The sequence below is a fragment of the Pongo abelii genome, chromosome 5 (assembly GCF_028885655.2).
Source record: "Pongo abelii isolate AG06213 chromosome 5, NHGRI_mPonAbe1-v2.0_pri, whole genome shotgun sequence".
Taxonomy (NCBI): domain Eukaryota; kingdom Metazoa; phylum Chordata; class Mammalia; order Primates; family Hominidae; genus Pongo; species Pongo abelii.
In genome coordinates this window covers 64002028-64020717 of record NC_071990.2, presented here as the reverse complement: position 1 = coordinate 64020717, position 18690 = coordinate 64002028, and the positions used below count along the sequence as shown (strand labels likewise).

At 40.2% G+C, this 18690-nt stretch overlaps 1 pseudogene; it reads left to right on the top strand.

Moving 5' to 3' along the window:
* The first annotated feature begins 9842 nt into the window (after positions 1-9842).
* Positions 9843-16288, top strand: LOC112133813 (large ribosomal subunit protein eL8-like; annotated as a pseudogene).
* Positions 16289-18690: the final 2402 nt, after the last annotated feature.

Sequence of the window (18690 nt, the reverse complement as noted above, 5' to 3'; positions counted from 1 at the left end):
TCATTTGCATGCTGAAAGGCACCATTTCCTTGGGGCACTGAATAAAGGACTTATTATGAATCTATCAATAACTCATGACTGCTTTGCCTACTGGTACCTGGAGGAATCTAGTTTGAGAAGACTCTTCTTATTTTAGTAAATTTGGTGAAATTTCTGTTGCCGTTGTATAGCCTGAATAAAAATCATTTGGGGAATTGAAAATCAGGAAGGCCACAGTCTCCATGTGATTGTTTAGAACATGTTGAATTATGCCACAGTCTGAACTGAGGCAAAAATAGCTTAGGAAAGGAGAATTTAATCTGGCTAGAGAAAGGGAATGGAGTATAAATAAATTTTAAAGGTTGGATATGCATGCTATGGCAAAGCTGTCACTTGACAGGTTTAATTTACAGAGTTGGCATTTAGGCTGCAGATAATCCAGACAGACACTGACCTAAGCAGCATTACTAGGGCAGGCCTTACATAAGGAGAAATGTTGTTGAACAATTTCCTGCAAGCATAATAACATTTATTTAACAAAAGCTACAATAGTTATGCTTTTTTCTTATCCTAACACAGTTGCTTTTTAACTAGGGATGTTCAACAAACGTTGCTATCTTCGTGTATTTCTATAGTTCCATTCATGGTTGGAAGATACTGAACATAAGAGAAAATGAGTATAGAAGCCTTTTGAAATTTCTCTCTCTCTTTTTTTTGAGACGGAGTCTCACTCTGTTACCCAGGCTGGAGTGCAATGGCGCAATCTTGGCTAACTGCAACCTCCGTCTCCCGGGTTCAAGTGATTCCCCTGCCTCAGCCTCCCAAGCAGCTAGGATTACCAGGCACCTGCCACCACACCCGGCTAATTTTTGTATTTTTAGTAGAGATGGGGTTTCTCCATGTTGGCCAGGCTGGTCTCGAACTCCTGACCTCAAATGATCCGCCTGCCTTGGCCTCCCAAAGTGCTGGGATTACAGGCGTGAGCCACCATTAAATATAGTTGTCCTATAATGTATTTCTTTAATCCTCAGACATATTAATGCACATAGTAAATACTCAACCACTATTTATTTGGGTACTATCATATTACTTTCCCACATAAAATTCTATTAGGGCGTCCTATTCCCAGTTTTTCTAAGTTTTCCTTGCAGGGTTCTTAGTCTCCCAATCCTATTAACAATGGTGTTCACTGGAGTTTTGTCCTAGGGCCTCCTGGACTCACTTTCCACTTTCCTTGGGGTTTTCACCTACATCCATAGCTGTGGCTGTCAACCTTCCCTCCTTCCCCAACACATATGTGTTAAATGCCTAGCATACGCCAGGCACTCTGCTATCTTATGAACAACATAAACATGTTTTCTGCCCCAATGAAATTTATATACAGGTGAGAAAAGAGAGAAAATAACAAGTAAATAAGCATAGAATATATTTATAATCTGTGCTGTGAAGGAGGTCAACAGAATGGCTGGGGTGACTTACTTTAGACAGTGAAGTCAGGGGTGGTGTCTCCCAGGAGATCCAGATCTAAATGATGAGAATGAATCACAAAAAGAGGGGGAGAAAGAGAGATATTTTTGGTAGAGGAAATGACAACACAGAATTTCAGGTGGGAGTTTGGTTGGTACTCAAGGAGTTGGAAGACCTGAGGGACTGCAGCAATACAAGGGAAGGAAATAAGCCTGAACATCTAGCAGGGACTGGATCACGTGGGACCTTGTAGGCCATGGAAAAAATTTGGATTTATTTTGCTGACAGTGAATCACACCACATATCAGGAAATGTGTTTTAAGAAAATTGTTTTTCTGTTCTGTGGAGAATGGATTGGAGAAGGCCCTAGAGTAGAATTATTTTAACAGGGTGAAACACTTGAGATTTCCTGTCTTGTCAAATGGAAGACAATGTTGGTGTTGACTATGATCAGGACAGTGGAGGCAGAGAAAAGTGGAGAGATTAGAAATATGGAAATAAAATGGAGAAGATTTACATCACAAAATGCAACACTGCCTCCAAAAATTGTCAAAGGCCAAACAGAGATATAAGGCCATGGTTTTGAGCCTATTTTATGCTGTGGTGCTGAATGTATAGGCACACTGATGAAAAGTTCCATAATTTCACATTTTCATTAGCAATATGTTTGTAAGGAATAAACCAGAAACTTAAAATAAATAAAGGCACTCAAAGTATGCTTAGAGAAAGACACTATTTCTGAGGGTTTTGAGAATATAGCAGTGGGACTCCTAAAAATTGTATATTTAGGTATTAAGAGAACAATTAAACTCTTGATAGATGACAATAACAGCAAGAATAGCTAAAATTTATTGTGCTTTTATTGTTTTCCAAGCTGCGTGCTAAACACATATTTGCACTGTTTTGTTGAATTTATTAGAATACTCAGACTTTGAGATAGAAACTAGTTAAAAAATCAACTCATAGTGGGTGATATCACTTGAAGTATCTATATAATGAAATACTTTTCGGATATTAAAAGTATCTTGCCAGGCACAGTGGCTCACGCCTGTAATCCCAGCACTTCGGGAGGCCAAGTCAGTTGGATCACTTGAGGTCGGGAGTTCAAGACCAGCCTGACCAACATGGAGGAACGCTGTCTCTACTAAAAATACAAAATTAGCTGGGTGTGGTGGCAGGCGCCTGTAATCCCAGCTACTCGGGAGGCTGAGGCAGAAGAATCACTTGAACCCAGGAGACGGAGGTTGTGGTGAGCCGAGACCACGCCATTGCACTCCAGCCTGGGAAACAAGAGTGAAACTCTGTCTCAAAAAAAAAAAAAAAGAAAAAGAAAATATCTTAATGTCTTTAACATAAATAAATAATTGTAATGTTAAATAAAAAGAAACGTTATAAAAAATAGAAAGAAATAAACTAAAATGTTAAAAGGTAATAACTGACATTTAAATACTTTATGGGTGTCACTGGGTGATGTGATGATAAACCATTTTTTGTTTATAACTTCCTATATTTTGTATATTTTTTCCAAAAATGATATTCTTACAGTTGGGGAAAAATCATTTCAGATAAATGCTCAAAGAGGTTGCACCGATAGGTCTGTAGCCTTATTGTACTCTCTGCAGCAGAGATAGAAGCACCAGGTTATCCTAACCTGACAGCAGCTGTCAAAAACTTTATAATCACTTTCGTTCTGATCCCATGTTCTTGGATAATTAATCTGATTATAATTTACTTTCAATGTGTATTTATTTGCCATCAAATGTGAGAATATAATGCCCAACCAGTGAGAAGCTCCCTGGAAAATTAAAGTTGTTTATATATCATGTTTGTGGCTATAAACCAAGAAATCACCTCTAAACGTTTGGAAACATCTAAAACCCAAGGTGACTTGGGAATAACCTAAGGGAAGCTGCCCTGGAATGTGATTGTAAGCGGAAACAAAATCAATTTTATTTTATCTGCCCAGAGGAAGATTGTGAGAACAGAAGGAAGATGATGACTGGGTACACAGAATAGAAACGTCTAAAGATATGAGGTTGTCAGTGTTTATCAGGCACTGTCTAGGGAAGAGGCATCGAATCTGTACTGAACATGCTGGTTGTTGTAGAAATATACCTTATTATAGGATAGTATTAATAACATTGACTGACATTTATTGAGTGCTTACTATGTGTTGGGTATTGTATTAAGCACTATATTAATCCTTTCATAAATCTCTCCAGATTGATATTACTCCCATTATAAAAATCAGGACATGCAGCCTCAGAGAGCTTAGGGTCATACAAGTATTATGTGATGCAGCTGGAATTCAAATCCCAGTGGCTTAACTGCAAGAGTCCCTGCTTCCATCACTCTGTTAGGCTGTGCTCATGGCCTTGAAATATCCCTTAAGGTTATTTACTTTCTTATGCTCTGGTTCTTTGCTAAACAAACAAGCTTTCAATTATTAATTTGGCTTCCTACGTGTTCAGATCCTTTAAAGGAATTATTCCATTACAAATGCACTGGCATTTGGGCTTATATTTCATCCTTCCATGAGTTTAGTAAAAGTGAATCATAAAATATGATTATGCAATGCTTTACTGAAAATCTGCCCTTCCTTTTCATTCTGATGGCTACTTCAAGAGAAGTTGTTCCCTAGACTAATGCTACTCTAAGTGTAGTCTGTGAACTGGTGCCAATCTACGAACTGTTACTGGTCTGAGAGGAGATAAGCATAGAAATTGAGAACAAGCATTTAAAAACTTTTACAGCGATTTGACAGGGTAACTTTATTTCTATTGAACTTAATTTCAAAAATTAGGCTTTGTGGCTGGGTGCGGTGGCTCACACCTGTAATCCCAGCACTTTGGGAGGCTGAGGTGGGCAGATCACCTGAGGTCAGGAGTTCGAGACCAGCCTGGCCAACATGGCGAAAACCCATCTTTACTTAAAAAAAATACACAAATTAGTGGGCCATGGTGGCACACGCCTGTAATGCCAGCTAGGGTGGCTGAGGCAGGAGAATCACTTGAACTCGGGAGGCAGAGGTTGCAGTGAGTCTAGATCGTGTGCACTGCCTTCCAGCCTGGGCAACAAAATGAGACTCTGTCTCGAGAGAAAAAAAAAGGCTTTGTGTTCTGTTTTTTACTTTTCATTTTTTTTCTTTCTTTTTTTTTTTTTGAGATGGAGTCTTGCTCTTGTCACCCAGGCTGGAGTGCAATGGCGTGATCTCAGCTCACTTTAACCTCTGCTGCCTGGGTTCAAGTGATTCTCCTGCCTCAGCCTCCCAAGTAGCTGGGATTACAGGCGCTTGCCACCACACCCTGCTAATTTTTTTATTTTTAGTAGAGACACAGTTTCCCCATGTTTGCCAGGCTGGTACTTTTCACTTTTCAAGTAATTCATTTTTATTGAGAGGCACTATTGTAAATGATGAAAACTGTGGAAATTGGTTAGATATGTTATGAAATGCATTACTATGGGGTACCTTCCTTAGTCTTTCATGAATGAGGCCATTCCGTGATCTTTCACAATATTATATATTCCTGGTATGTCCATCCTGGGTTGCTGTTGTCAAGAAAAAACACCATTCTGGCCAGGCACGGTGGATCACCCCTGTAATTCCAGCACTTTGGGAGGCTGAGGCAGGAGAATTGCTTGAGCCCAGGAGTTCGAAACCAGCCTGGGCAAACCTGCCTCAGACTCCCAAAGTGCTAGTATTATAAGCATGAGCGACATAACTGGCTGTGAAATTCATTTTTTTTTCTCTCTTGAGATGGAGTCTCATTCTGTCACCCAGGCTGGGGTGCAGTGGCACGATCTTGGCTCACTGCAACCTCTGCTTCCTGGGTTCCAGTGATTCTCCTGCCTCAGCCTCCTGAGTAGCTGGGATTACAGGCATACACCGCCATGCCTGGCTAATTTTTGTATTTTTAGTAGAGACAGGGTTTCACCATGTTGGCCAGGATGGTCTCCATCTCCTGACCTCATGATCCGCCCGCCTTGGCCTCCCAAAGTGCTGGGATTACAGGTGTGAGCCACCGCACCTGGCCGTGAAATTCATTTTTAAAACCAAATGATTTTTTTTGTTGCGTTTAAGCCATTTTTCTCTTATTTAGTGTTCATTGTGAAAAGTAAATTTGCTGTTTTTACAAGTAAGAGTGGAAATGAAACTGTCAAATAGCTTTATACACTATCGCTTCCCCCAAATAACTCCACTTAAGTCTCTGCTGTTTACAAGTATCATTATATTATGATCCTTTTAATTAATGTAGAACAGCTTTAATAATCTTTGTTACAAGGGAGTATTTATAAGATATTTTTCCTCATTAGCATGTTATTTGTAAATATGAACTGATTTTGGTGAAGTTAAACTTGTTAATTTCCCGCTAATGGACATGGTGAACATCAGTGATTCATCTCTCCAGTGTTCTTTTGACTGATAAGGGGAGCAGAGTGAGCAAAATGATCTATCCTTCATGCCTCCATACAGTCAAGCCATCCTTATGGCCTTTGATATGTCCTGTTTAAAGCTAACCACCCTTCAACATTTATTCAGTGCTTACTATGTGCAGGCATTGTAATAGACACTTTAGGAGCATTATCTAACTCTTACAACAATCCTACTTGACAGATGAGGAGACTCATTCCATATCTTTATTTCTTTCTTGAAACTCTCTTTTGGGGGCCCCTGGGATGGCTTGTCTTCCTCTGCCTCCCTGCCCTATAGGTGTTGGTATTTTAAAGAATATTTCCTATTCTTTCTCTGCCATTCTTATACACTTTACAATATCAGACTTACTTAGAGGACTTCTTTGGTCTCAACTTCCAAACATTCAAAGATGACTCTAAGATGTGCTTCCAGTAAAGTCTTCTCTTCTGAGCTCTGGATGTATTTATATTTCCATGGGATGAACTGAGGCACCTCATATTCAACATGGCATAGGCTGAGCCAATAATCTCTCTTCCCCCATGAGACCTGTTCATTTTACTGTTATCATGAGACAATGACTGGAACCTTTGTCCCTCAGGTGCTCAAGCCACAGACGTGGCAATCTTACTAGACTCCTCCCTTTTCTTCTTTTCTGTCTGACTGGCTACCACATTCTATTGAGTCTGGAGAGCAGTGGCTCAGAGATTGTCCCCCTTCTTCTAATTTTTTACTGTCAAAAGCCTTATTTGTTCATTTGTTCCTTCTTTCCTTCCCTGCTTCCTTCTCTCCTCCATCCCTCCCTCCTTTCCCCTTTTACTTCCTTCCACAATATTTTCTGAGTTGTATTGCAATAACTTAATTCAATGACTTGTCTTGTCCCATCTAATCCACCCTGCATTTAAAAAATGCATATGTGGCCGGGCGCGGTGGCTCACGCCTGTAATCCCAGCACTTTGGGAGGCCGAGGTGGGTGGATCACAAGGTCAGGAGTTCGAGACCAGCCTGGCCAATATGGTGAAACCCCATCTCTATTAAAAATACAAAAATTAGCTGGGCATGGTGGCGGGTGCCTGTAGTCCCAGCAGGAAAATTGCTTGAATCCAGGAGGCGGAGGTTGCAGTGAGCCGAGATTGCACCCCTGCACTCCAGCCTGCGTGATAGAGCAAGACTCTGTCTCAAAAAAAAAAAAAAAGCATATGTTCAGTATCATTTTAAAAAATGCATATCTGATCTTGATATCCTTTTTCTCAAAATCCTCCAATGATCCTACACTGACTTTTAGATAAAGTCCAAACTCTTTCGCAAGATATTTAAGACCCTTCAAGATCATGACTGCCTTATAGCCCTACCTCCTGTTCCACTCCATTATGCTTTCTGGATGTTTGAAACCAATTGTGATTTCTAACATAGATGCCACACTTTCTCAGACCTCCATGGCTTTGTATCTGCAATTCCTTTTACCTGGAATTTTCTCTTGCTGCTTCCCCTAAAACCTAATATTAATTTATATTTTTATTTTTGTGAAGTGGAGTTTCACTCTGTAGCCCAGGCTGGAGTGTAGTGGTGCGATCTCGACTCACTGCAACCTCCATATATGTATATATGGAGTGGTTCTCGTGCCTCAGCCTCCTGAGTAGCTGGGATTACAGGCACGGACACTACACCAGATAATTTTTGTATTTTTAGTAGAGACAGGGTTTCACCATGTTGGCCAGGCTGGTCTCAAACTCCTAACCTCAGGTGATCCACCTGCATTGGCCTCCCAAAGTTCTGGGATTACAGGCATGAGCCACCATGCCCACACCTAATATTAATTTTTAAATTAAATTTTCCTGACTTCCTCATCAACACAGGTATTCCATTCCCTGTACTTCCATTGTACCTTGCAAATACCTCTATTGCAGCATTCATCCCATGATGATAATCAGTTTTTAAATGTCATCTATCTCCCTTATACCCTTTGAAGAATTCCAAGGCAAAGGCTGTGTTCTATTAATTTCCTTGTGCTTAACACAGTACTTGGCACATAATAAGTATTTAATAAGAAACTAGCATATTTCATGCTATAATTGTTTCATGCTTGATTTCAGGATGTTTGGATGACTGTGCTAGTGTTTGGTAGAAAATAGAAACCCTGAGAAATAGGATCTGGCAGCAGACAATGAGATTAGAGGATGAAATCAAGAAGTGATGATGATAATAGATGGGTTTATCTTGGATAGTATCACCTAAGTGCTACAGATTGTTTACTAATTTCTCCTTGTTATATTTGGGCATTTCTTGTAAAAGTCGATTAACAACTCACTTTTACGTTACTGTTTAGAATAATCATACTTTTTATTCTTTGAAATGAATAACAAGAACTGACAAGCAGTATCAGTGACTCAGGAATAAATTATTGATGTAATACAGATTCACCCAAAGCGATAGTGACATGCTGATCTTTTTGGCAAAGCCTTTGCTCAGAGAATTTTGGACTTAACTTCCCCTGTGGTATCATCCTCCCATTATGCATTATGAGGCATACAGAAACCACACCCTGAGAAAATACCTAACAAGGCACACCTAGGGCAAGTTTGCCATAATATCTTTAAGTTGTTTTATTAGGCAGAGCATAGTGGCTCATGCCTGTAATCCCAGCACTTTGGGAGGCCAAGATGGCAGGATCACTTGAGCCCAGGAGCTTGAGACCAGCCTGGGCAACATAGTGAGAACTTGTCTCTACAAAAAAAGAAAAAAAAAAGAAAAAGGCAAGAAAAAAAAAAAAAAAACAAGTTTGATGTTATACACCTGTATTCCTAGCTACTCGAGGCTGAGGCAGGAGGAACCCTTGAGCCCTGGAGGAAGAGCTGCAGTGAGCTGTGATTGTGGCACTGCACTCCAGTCTGGGCAACAAAGGAAGAGCCTGTCTCAAAATAAATAAATCACAGTAAAAATTTTTTTAAAATTAAGAAAATAAACTATTTTCTTGTATAGAGTGATTAGATTTTTAGATTTGCAAAATGTGAACTTGAAAACTGGAGTAATTTTTTTGGAAATTTAGGGAAAATATTTCTATTTTCTTTATTGTGTTATACCAAAGAAAGGCTGAATAATATTAAAGTTTAATTGAGGCCAGATACGGTGGCTCACTCCTGTAATCCCACCACTTTGGGAGGCTGAGGCAGGCAGATCACTTGAGGCCAGGAGTTTGCCAGCCTGGCCAACATAGCGAAACCCTGTCTCTACTAAAAATGCAAAAATTATCTGGGTATTCTGGTACACACCTGTAATTCCAGCTACTTGGGAGACTGAGGCAGGAGAATCGCTTGAACTGGGGAGGCAGAAGTTGCAGTGAGCCGGGATCACGCCATTGCACTCCAGCCTGGGTGACAGAGCGAGACTCCGTCTCAAAAAAAAAAAAAAAAAAAAAAAAGTTTAATTGAGAAGTGAGTTGCATACTTTCTGTTGACTCACCATTGCTAGACAGAGTGGATGTATGCCTTTGGTAATACAAAGCTGATATGTCATTCAGGGAGACAAAATCCTTCATAATTACTACAATAGGCACAGAGATTTTTTGTGGTGCCAGGAACTATGATTGCAGCAGCAGCTACACTGGCAGTAGTAATACTTCTGGTAACCCAGGCCTCCTGCCATTTATACAAATGGATAACTGAAGACACTGGAGAAAGGGAGATACTTTTTGGCCTCAGCAATTTCAAGGATTTTCCTTCCTATTAGTCTAGACCTAATCTAATGGCTGTGACAACAATATTGAATTATCAAATATTCTAATTTCCAGGGAACTCTCCAAAGGTCCTTGTTTCATTCTAAAAATCTGACTCAATCCTCTAATGATGGAAATGTTTGCCCTGGAGAGTCATGTACCTCTACTCAGGGCAGCCTCTAAAGATCTACAGAACCCATTTTCTTTGCTGAGCCAACTAGATCTTCTTTGAAGAAGAAAGGGTCAGTTAGCACTATTCTTATATTACCAGAAATGAACAACAATTGTTTTGGGAGTGGAAAGATGAAAAGAAATGGAGGTATGAGTCTTCCAGGAATACATGGAATAATTGCTGCTTTGCTTGGCTGTGTTCTGATATCAACCACATGTTAACAGAAACCACACCATGTGCTTCAGAACTTCTGACATTGCTGCTAAAAACACAATTGTCTCTTTGTATGATTCTGACATAATTTCTGTGAAAATCTACTATACACCAGCATTGGCTAAGAGGTGGATATACAAACATAAATAAGAGTAAGATTGTCCCCAAAAGTGACCCATATGTAAACAGTGCCAATACAGCTTGATAAATTGTTCCTTTTTTTTGAGATAGACTTTCACTCTGTCACCCGGGCTAGAGTGTAGTGGTGTGATTTCAGCTCACTGCAACCTCTGCCTCCCTGGTCCAAGGGACTCTCATGCCTCAGCCTCTCCAGTAGCTGGGACTACAGGCCACCCTGTCTAATTTTTGTGTTTTTAGTAGAGACAGGTTTCACCATGTTGGCCAGGCTGGTCTTGAACTCCTGACCTCAAGTGATCTACCCACCTTGGCCTCCCAAAGTTCTGGGATTACAGGCGTGAGCTACTGCACCCGGCCTAAATTATGTAATAGATGTTCCTTATTGTGTGCTATGGGAAGGCTGAGAAGAGATACCTAATTCAGCCTGGAAGGTTGTAATGTGGGAGTGGAGGTAAAGCCCTTGAAACAGTCTTCTAAGGATTTGGGACTACAGTCTAGAAGAAAGTGTATAAGAATTTCTGGTCAAGTTCTGGACAAGATACTCCCAGTATTATGATAAAAGAACATGAATAGAATGCTTTTCATATGCTTTGAGGTTTAAGAGAGACCAGAAGCTTGACAAGAATAGAGAAAATTCCTACCGTAATGGAATATACTTAAAAAGAAACTGCAAAACTGAATTATAACTAAATACACTTCTGGTGAGGATTGTAAAGTCTTTTTATTGCCTCTGAGAGGAGGCTACCATCTGTTACTTTGAATATTTGTGCTTTCAGTCTTCTGAATGTTTTTAAATTTAAATTAAAGCACTGAATTACTCCTCCCCTCCTCAGATATAGTCAATGTCTACGGAAATTTCTAGACTAGTAATTGGAAATTTTCAGGTGTGGTTATAAGCCTCTTAAAATAAGGCCAACTGATATCACTAACTTTGATGCCCTGCTATTTTTCTTTCGTATTTTCTGTTTTAAACTACTGTAGCCATAACCTTTTGAATAACCTGACTCAAATACGTTAATTGTACTCCATTACAATTATAATCCCAGGCTGGGCAATGCTTTTGTTTAGTTTGGTTATGTTCCTGCCACAATTTCCTCTTCCTTTCTCTTCTCCTACAATCCTTCAGTGAATTTTAAATCCTAATTTACCTTTCCTGCTCCTATACACAAAGACACTAAATTCCAATTCCCCCAAACTAATCAGTGATAATGCAATCAATTCTTTACCAGGAAGCTACACATTCCTTAGCTGTCATTCATTAGTTAGAACATCAAGATCTAAATATGTGCTAATGTCCAGGAAGGCTGACAAATTAGCTACACTGAGACACTAAAATAGCTATACTGCATGACAGGATACCAAACTGGCTTTCATTAACCTGTCTTGGCCAAGAAGAACTTTATTTTTAGGCCACCCATGTAACTGGTTATTTATAAGGAGGAAGCACATTGACCTTTGGCTTTCACTACTGAACACACAGTAATGGAGAACAAAATTGTGTGTGAAAATCATTCAGTGACCACAGGAGATTCTATCTGAACCTGAGTCACTAACAGCATCCTGTTACTTTATGGTCCTGAAGCATGGTTTTGGGTACAAAATTTCAGCCTTGTGTTAAAAGCAGAGCTTTGACATCATCAACAGATTATGTTAAACTAAGCTGTATCACACAATTACTGAGAACTTATTTGATGAGGCAAAATTTGTAGTTCAAATTTGAATTGTATACTTTGGAGGAAAAAATGTTTGAATATAATCAATATACACAGATATACATTCTCTCTACTACTTTGCAACTGGTGACTAGTTAAATACAGTTTTGGTACATCTGTATGAAGACTCTTGTGCAACTACCTACATCATAGTTCCCAAGAATATACATTAAAAAAAGGTTATGCTCATAAAACAATGTTAAAAATAATGAACTGACTTCAAACTATACTACAAGGCTACAGTACCAAAAACAGCATGGTACTGGTACCAAAACAGAGATACAGACCAATGGAACAGAACAGAGCCCTCAGAAATAATACCACACATCTACAACCATCTGGTCTTTGACAAACTTGACAAAAACAAGCAATGGGGAAAGGATTCCCTATTTAATAAATGGTGCTGGGAAAACTGGCTAGCCATATGTAGAAAGCTGAAACTGGATGCTTTCCTTACACCTTATACAAAAATTAATTCAAGATGGATTAAAGACTTAAATGTTAGAACTAAAACCATAAAAATCCTAGAAGAAAACCTAGGCATTACCATTCACGACATAGGCATGGGCAAGGACTTCATGTCTAAAACACCAAAAACAATGGCAACAAAAGCCAAAATTAACAAATGGGATCTAATTAAGCTAAAGAGCTTCTGCACAGCAAAAGAAACTACCATCAGAGTGAACAGGCAACCTACAGAATGGGAGAAAACTTTTGCAACCTACTCATCTGAGAAAGGGCCAATATCCAGAATCTACAAAGAACTCAAACAAATTTACAAGAAAAAAACAAACAACCCCATGAAAAAGTGGGCAAAGGATATGAACAGACACTTCTCAAAAGAAGACATTTATGCAGCCAACAGACACATGAAAAAATGCTCATCGTCACTGGCCATCAGAGAAATGCAAATCAAAATCACAATGAGATACCATCTCACACCAGTTAGAAGGGCAATCATTAAAAAGTCAGGAAACAACAGGTGCTGGAGAGGATGTGGAGAAATAGGAACACTTTTACACTGTTGGTGGAACTGTAAACTAGTTCAACCATTGTGGAAGTCAGTGTGGCGATTCCTCAGGGATCTAGAACTAGAAATACCATTTGACCCAGCAATCTCATTACTGGGTATATACCCAAAGGATTATAAATCATGCTGCTATAAAGACACATGCACACTTATGTTTATTGTGGCACTATTCACAACAGCAAAGACTTGGAACCAACCCAAATGTCCATCAATGATAGACTGGATTAAGAAAATCTGGCACATATACACCATAGAATACTATGCAGCCATGAAAAATGATGAGTTCATGTCCTTTGTAGGGACATGGATGAAGCTGGAAACCATCATTCTCAGCAAACTATTGCAAGGACAAAAAACCAAACACTGCATGTTCTCACCCATAGGTGGGAATTGGGAATTGAACAATGAGAACACTTGGACATAGGAAGGGGAACATCACACTCTGGGGACTGTTGTGGGGTGGGGAGAGGGGGGAGGGATAGCATTAGGAGATATACCTAATGTAAATGACAAGTTAATGGGTGCAGCACACCAACATGGCACATGTATACATATGTAACAAAGCTGCACATTGTGCACATGTACCCTAGAACTTAAAGTATAATAACAAAAAATGAACTTAATATGACAGAATCCTAGTTTTGAGGAAAAATATTTGTACATAGGAAAAAAGCCTGGAAAGAAATACGTGAAAATGTATATAGTGACTATTTGTGAATCAGTATGAATTGTGGACGTTTTATTTTCTATTTTCTATTTTTTGTTGTTGTTGTCCGAATTACCCACAGCGGCTGGGTGCAGTGGCTCATGCCTGTAATTCCAGCACTTTAGGAGGCCGAGACAGGCGGATCACCTGAGGTCAGGAATTCGAGACCAGCCTGGCCTACATGGTGAAACTCCGTCTCTACTAAAAATACAAAAACTAGCCAGGTGTGGTGGCGCGCACCTGTAGTCCCAGGTATTTGGGAGGCTGAGGCAGGAGAATCACTTGAACCTGGAAAGCAGAGGTTGCAGTGAGCAGAGATTGAGCAACTGTGCTCCAGCCTGGGCAACAGAGGGAGACTCCATCTCAAAACAACAACAACAACAAATTACCCACAGTGGCTTGTAATACTTTCATAAATAAAAAAAAAACCTATCAACATTTTCCAAGAGGTCCAGGTAATTATGGTCAAGTATGTACAATTAGATTCTCAAAGCAAAAATAAAGCTTATTTAAAAAAAATTATGGGGCTGGGCACGGTGGCTCACCCATGTAATCCAAACACTTTGGGAGGCCGAGGCAGGCTGATCACCTGAGGTCAGTAGTTTGAGACCAGCCTGGCCAACATGGTGAAATCCCTGTCTTTACTAAAAACACAAAAATTAGACGGGCATGGTGGTAGGTGCCTATAATCCCAGCTACTCAGAGGCTGGGTCTGGGAGAATTGCTTGAACCCAGGAGGTGAAGCCTGCAGTGAGCTGAGATCACGCCACTGCACTCCAGCCTGGGCAACAGAGGGAGACCCTGTCTCAATTCAAAATGAAACAAACCAACCAACCAAAAACAAATATCACTATAGAAATGTTTAAAAACGAACCTCCTATTCACATATGCACCCCAACCAAGGCTCGAGGTGCTCTTACAGGCCCTTTATCATGAAAGTTGGTGTGGCCTACTCACCCCTCTCTGTAGCAGTGTTCTTTCTTCAGGTAGAGTCGTCTGAAGAACGTTTCAACTTTTGTAGCTTCACCCTCAGGTAGAGTCGTCTGAAGAACGCTTCAACCTTTGTAGCTTCACCCTCAGCTCACCAAATGGTGACCCAAGCCTCTCACAACTCCTTTTATACTCCAGAAAGAGGGCGGGCACACTGCCCTGGTTGATTACATTATCTCTGATTAATCACATAATCTTTTTCTCACACTGCCGTTAATTGTAATCCAGGGAGGGGCTCATGAAGCATTTTGTTTTGAATCTATTATGTAGATTAAAAAACCAATCACTGAGGATTACCTAGTTTGGCTCACATTTCTCAGTTTTAAAGTTTTTCTTTTAAAATTTTTTATTTGTTTAAAGTTTTCAAGTTGACACATAATAATTGCACATATTATGGAGTACATAGTGATATGACACCTATAACATACAGTGATTAATTAGATCAGAGTAATTAGTGTATTCATAATCTCAAACATTTATCACTTCTTTATGTTGTGAACATTCAATATCCTCCTTCTAGCAATTTGAAACTGAATATTATTGTTAACTATAGGCATCTTACAATGCTACAGAACACTATAATTTATTTCTATGTAGTTGCAATTTTGTATTCTTTAACAAATCTCTCCCTATTTTTCTCTTCCCTCTACCCTTCCAACCCTCTAGTATACCCTGTTCTACTTTTTACTTCTATAAGATCAACTTTTTTTTTTTTTGCTTCCACATATGAGTGAGAACAATCTGTGTTTAACTTTCGGTTCCTGCCTTATTTCACTTAACATAATGTCCTCCAGTTCTATCCATGTTACTGCCAATGACAGGATTCCATTTTTGTATGGGTAAATAGTATTCCATTGTGTATATATATCACATAAAGGTTTTCTTTAAAAAAAAAAAACACTTCAAATCTTGTCAACATTTATCACCTTTAAAAACAATTAAATCAGGCTCTCTCCTCCTGCCGAAAGGAAAGAAGGCCAAGGGGAAGAAGGTGGCTCCAGCCCTGCTGTCGTGAAGAAGCAGGAGGTTAAGAAAGTGGTGAATCCCCTGTTTGTGAAACGGCCTAAGAATTTTGACATTGGACAGGACATTCAGCCCAAAAGAGACCTAACCAGCTTTGTGAAATGGCCCCACTATATCAGGTTGCAGTGGCAGAGAGCCATCCTCTGTAAGTGGCTGAAAGTGTCTCCTGAGATTAACCAGTTCACCCAGGCCCTGGACCGCCAAACAGCTGCTCTGCTACTTCAGCTGGCCCACAAGTACAGATCAGAGACTAAGCAAGAGAAGAAACAGAGGCTGTTGGCCCTGGCCAAAAAGAAAGCTGCTGGCAAAGGGGACATCCCCACTAGGAGACCACCTGTCCTTCGAGCAGGAGTTAACACCATCACCACCTTGCTAGAGAACAAGGAAGCTCAGCTGGTGGTGATTGCACACGACGCGGATCCCATCGAGTTGGTTGTCTTCTTGCCTGCCCTGTGTCCTAAAATGCGGGTCCCTTACTGCATTATCACGGGGGAGGCAAGACTGGGATGTCTAGTCCACAGGAAGACCTGCACCGCTGTCGCCTTCACACAAGTTAACTCGGAAGACCAAGGCACTTTGGCTAAGCTAGTGGGAGCTATGAGGACTGATTACAACGACAGATACGATGAGATCCACCGTCACTGGGGAGGCAATGTCCTGGGTCCCAAGTCTGTGGCTTGCATTGGCAAGCTCGAAAAGGCAAAGGCTCAAGAACTTGCAACTAAGCTGGGTTAAATGTACACTGTTGAGTTTTCTGTACATAAAAATAATTATAATAATACAAATTTTCCTTAAAAAATTAAATCAGGGTTGTGTTTACATTAACTAGATAAACCTTTTCTGAACTTCTACCATGTACCCTGGTACCCTGGGCTGTGCTTGGAGAGAGGAATAGAAGGAAAAACAGGACATGGTCACAGGCTCTACATAGCTCACAGGCTGCTACGATGGAGACAAATAAGAAAACTGAGAGCATCTATGTAGGAATGTGGCATAAGGACATATAAATACTGCTGTGAGTAGCAAACACTTTAAAGTGCTTGCCTGGTGCCATTCTAAGCCTGTTCTACGTATAAATTCATTTCATCCTAACAACAAACCCATGAGGTAGATATTGTGATTTTCTTTACATTGCAGATGAGGAAACTGAGGTACAGAAAAGTTATGTCACACAGCAAGTAATTTGAATCTGGATTCAAAGCCTGGCTTCAGATTATAACAGATAAATAACAGTAATGCAGAAAGTGCTATAGTAGGGGAAATAGAAAATGCTAAGGGAAATCAGAGAGGGTCATCTAACTGAGACCTAGGATTCAAAAAAGGCTTTCATGAAGAGGTTATGACCTCGGAGCTGAGTTGTGGAAGAGTAGTGGGTTTTGGAATATGGGGGAGGTGGGCAGAAAAGAAACAGGGAATCCCTAGAGGGAATTAAACAAGTTCCTGATTGTGAAAGAATTTATATTCCATACTAGGGAATATGAAATGGTGAGATAATGGGGAACTTTAAGGGTTTTAAGCAAGAAAGCCTTAAATAAAATTTGTGGTTTTTAAATAAATAAGTGTTGGAGAGCGCAAGAACAAAGGTGGAGAAATAAATCTGGGGTCTGTGTAGCATTAACAAATCCCCCCCAGGGCCCGGCGTGGTGGCTCACGCCTGTAATTCCAGCATTTTGGGAGGCCAAGGAGGGCGGATCATGAGGTCAGGAGATCGAGACCATCCTGGCTAACATGGTGAAACCCGTCTCTACTAAAAAAAAAATACAAAAAATTAGCCAGGTGTGGTGGCGGGCACCTGTAGTCCCAGCTATTCGGGAGGCTGAGGCAGGAGAATGGCATGAACCCGGGAGGCGGAGCTTGCAGTGAGCCGAGATCGTACCACTGCACTCCAGCCTGGGCGACAGAGCAAGACTCCATCTCAAAAAAAAAAAAAAAAATTCCTGGCTGGGCAAGGTGGCAGACGCCTGTAATCCCAGCACTTTGGGAGGCCAAGGCAGATTGATCACTTGAGGTCAGGAGTTCAAGACGAGCCTGGCCAACATGGTGAAATCCTATCTCTACTAAAAATACAAAGATTAGCTAGGCATGGTGGCACATGCCTGTAGTCCCAGCTACTCGGGAGGTTGAGACAGGAGAATCACTTGAACCTGGGAGGTGCAGGTTGCAGTGAGCTGAGATCATACCATTGCACTCTAGTCTTGGTGACACAACAAGACTCCATCTCAAAAAAAAAAAAAAAAAAAAAAAAAAAAATCCCTCCTACTAGCCTGTAAACTTCTGAAATCCTGAAAGGCATTCTCTTGAGTGTGATTAATCTTATTATATCCGAGTAGGGCAGAGCCAAAATGGTGCCTGTGAAAGGGAAATGCTGAAATAAACTTTTGATGGGAAATAAGTGAAAACCATCTATCACTACTTTAATCCAAAACTTTTTAAAAAAGGATGTTTTCTCAACTTTATTAAGGTTTAAAGAGTAATTGACAAAAATTAAATATATTTATGGTGTACTGTGTGATGTTTATATATATACACATACAAATTGCAAAATAAATAAAGCTATTTAACATATCCATCACTTTACATATTTTTTTGAGATGAGAAAATTTAAGATCTAATCTATTCAAAATTTTCATGTGTGTAACACATTATTATTAACTATAGTCACTATGGTGGGTAATAGATCTCCAGAACTTATTCATCCTAACTGAAAAGTTGTACTCTATTTTTTTTTTTGAGATGGAGTTTTGCTCTCATTGCCCAGGCTGGAGTACAATGGCACGATCTCAGCTCACTGCAACCTCCGCCTCCCCGGTTTGAGCGATTCTTCTGCCTCAGCCTCCCAAGTAGCTGGGATTACAGGCATGCACCACCAAGCTAGGCTAATTTTTATGTATTTAGTAGAGACGGGGTTTCACCATATTGGTCAGGCCGGTCTTGAACTCCTTGCCTCAAGTGATCCACTTGCCTTGGCTACCCAAAGTGCTAGGATTACATGCATGAGCCACTGCGCCCGGCCAAATGTTGTACTCTTTAAACAACATCTCCTGATTTTCCTCCAACCCTCAGCCCCTGGCAACCACCATTCTACTCTCTGCTTCTGTGATTTTGACTTTTTTATATTTCACATGTGAGATCATAGA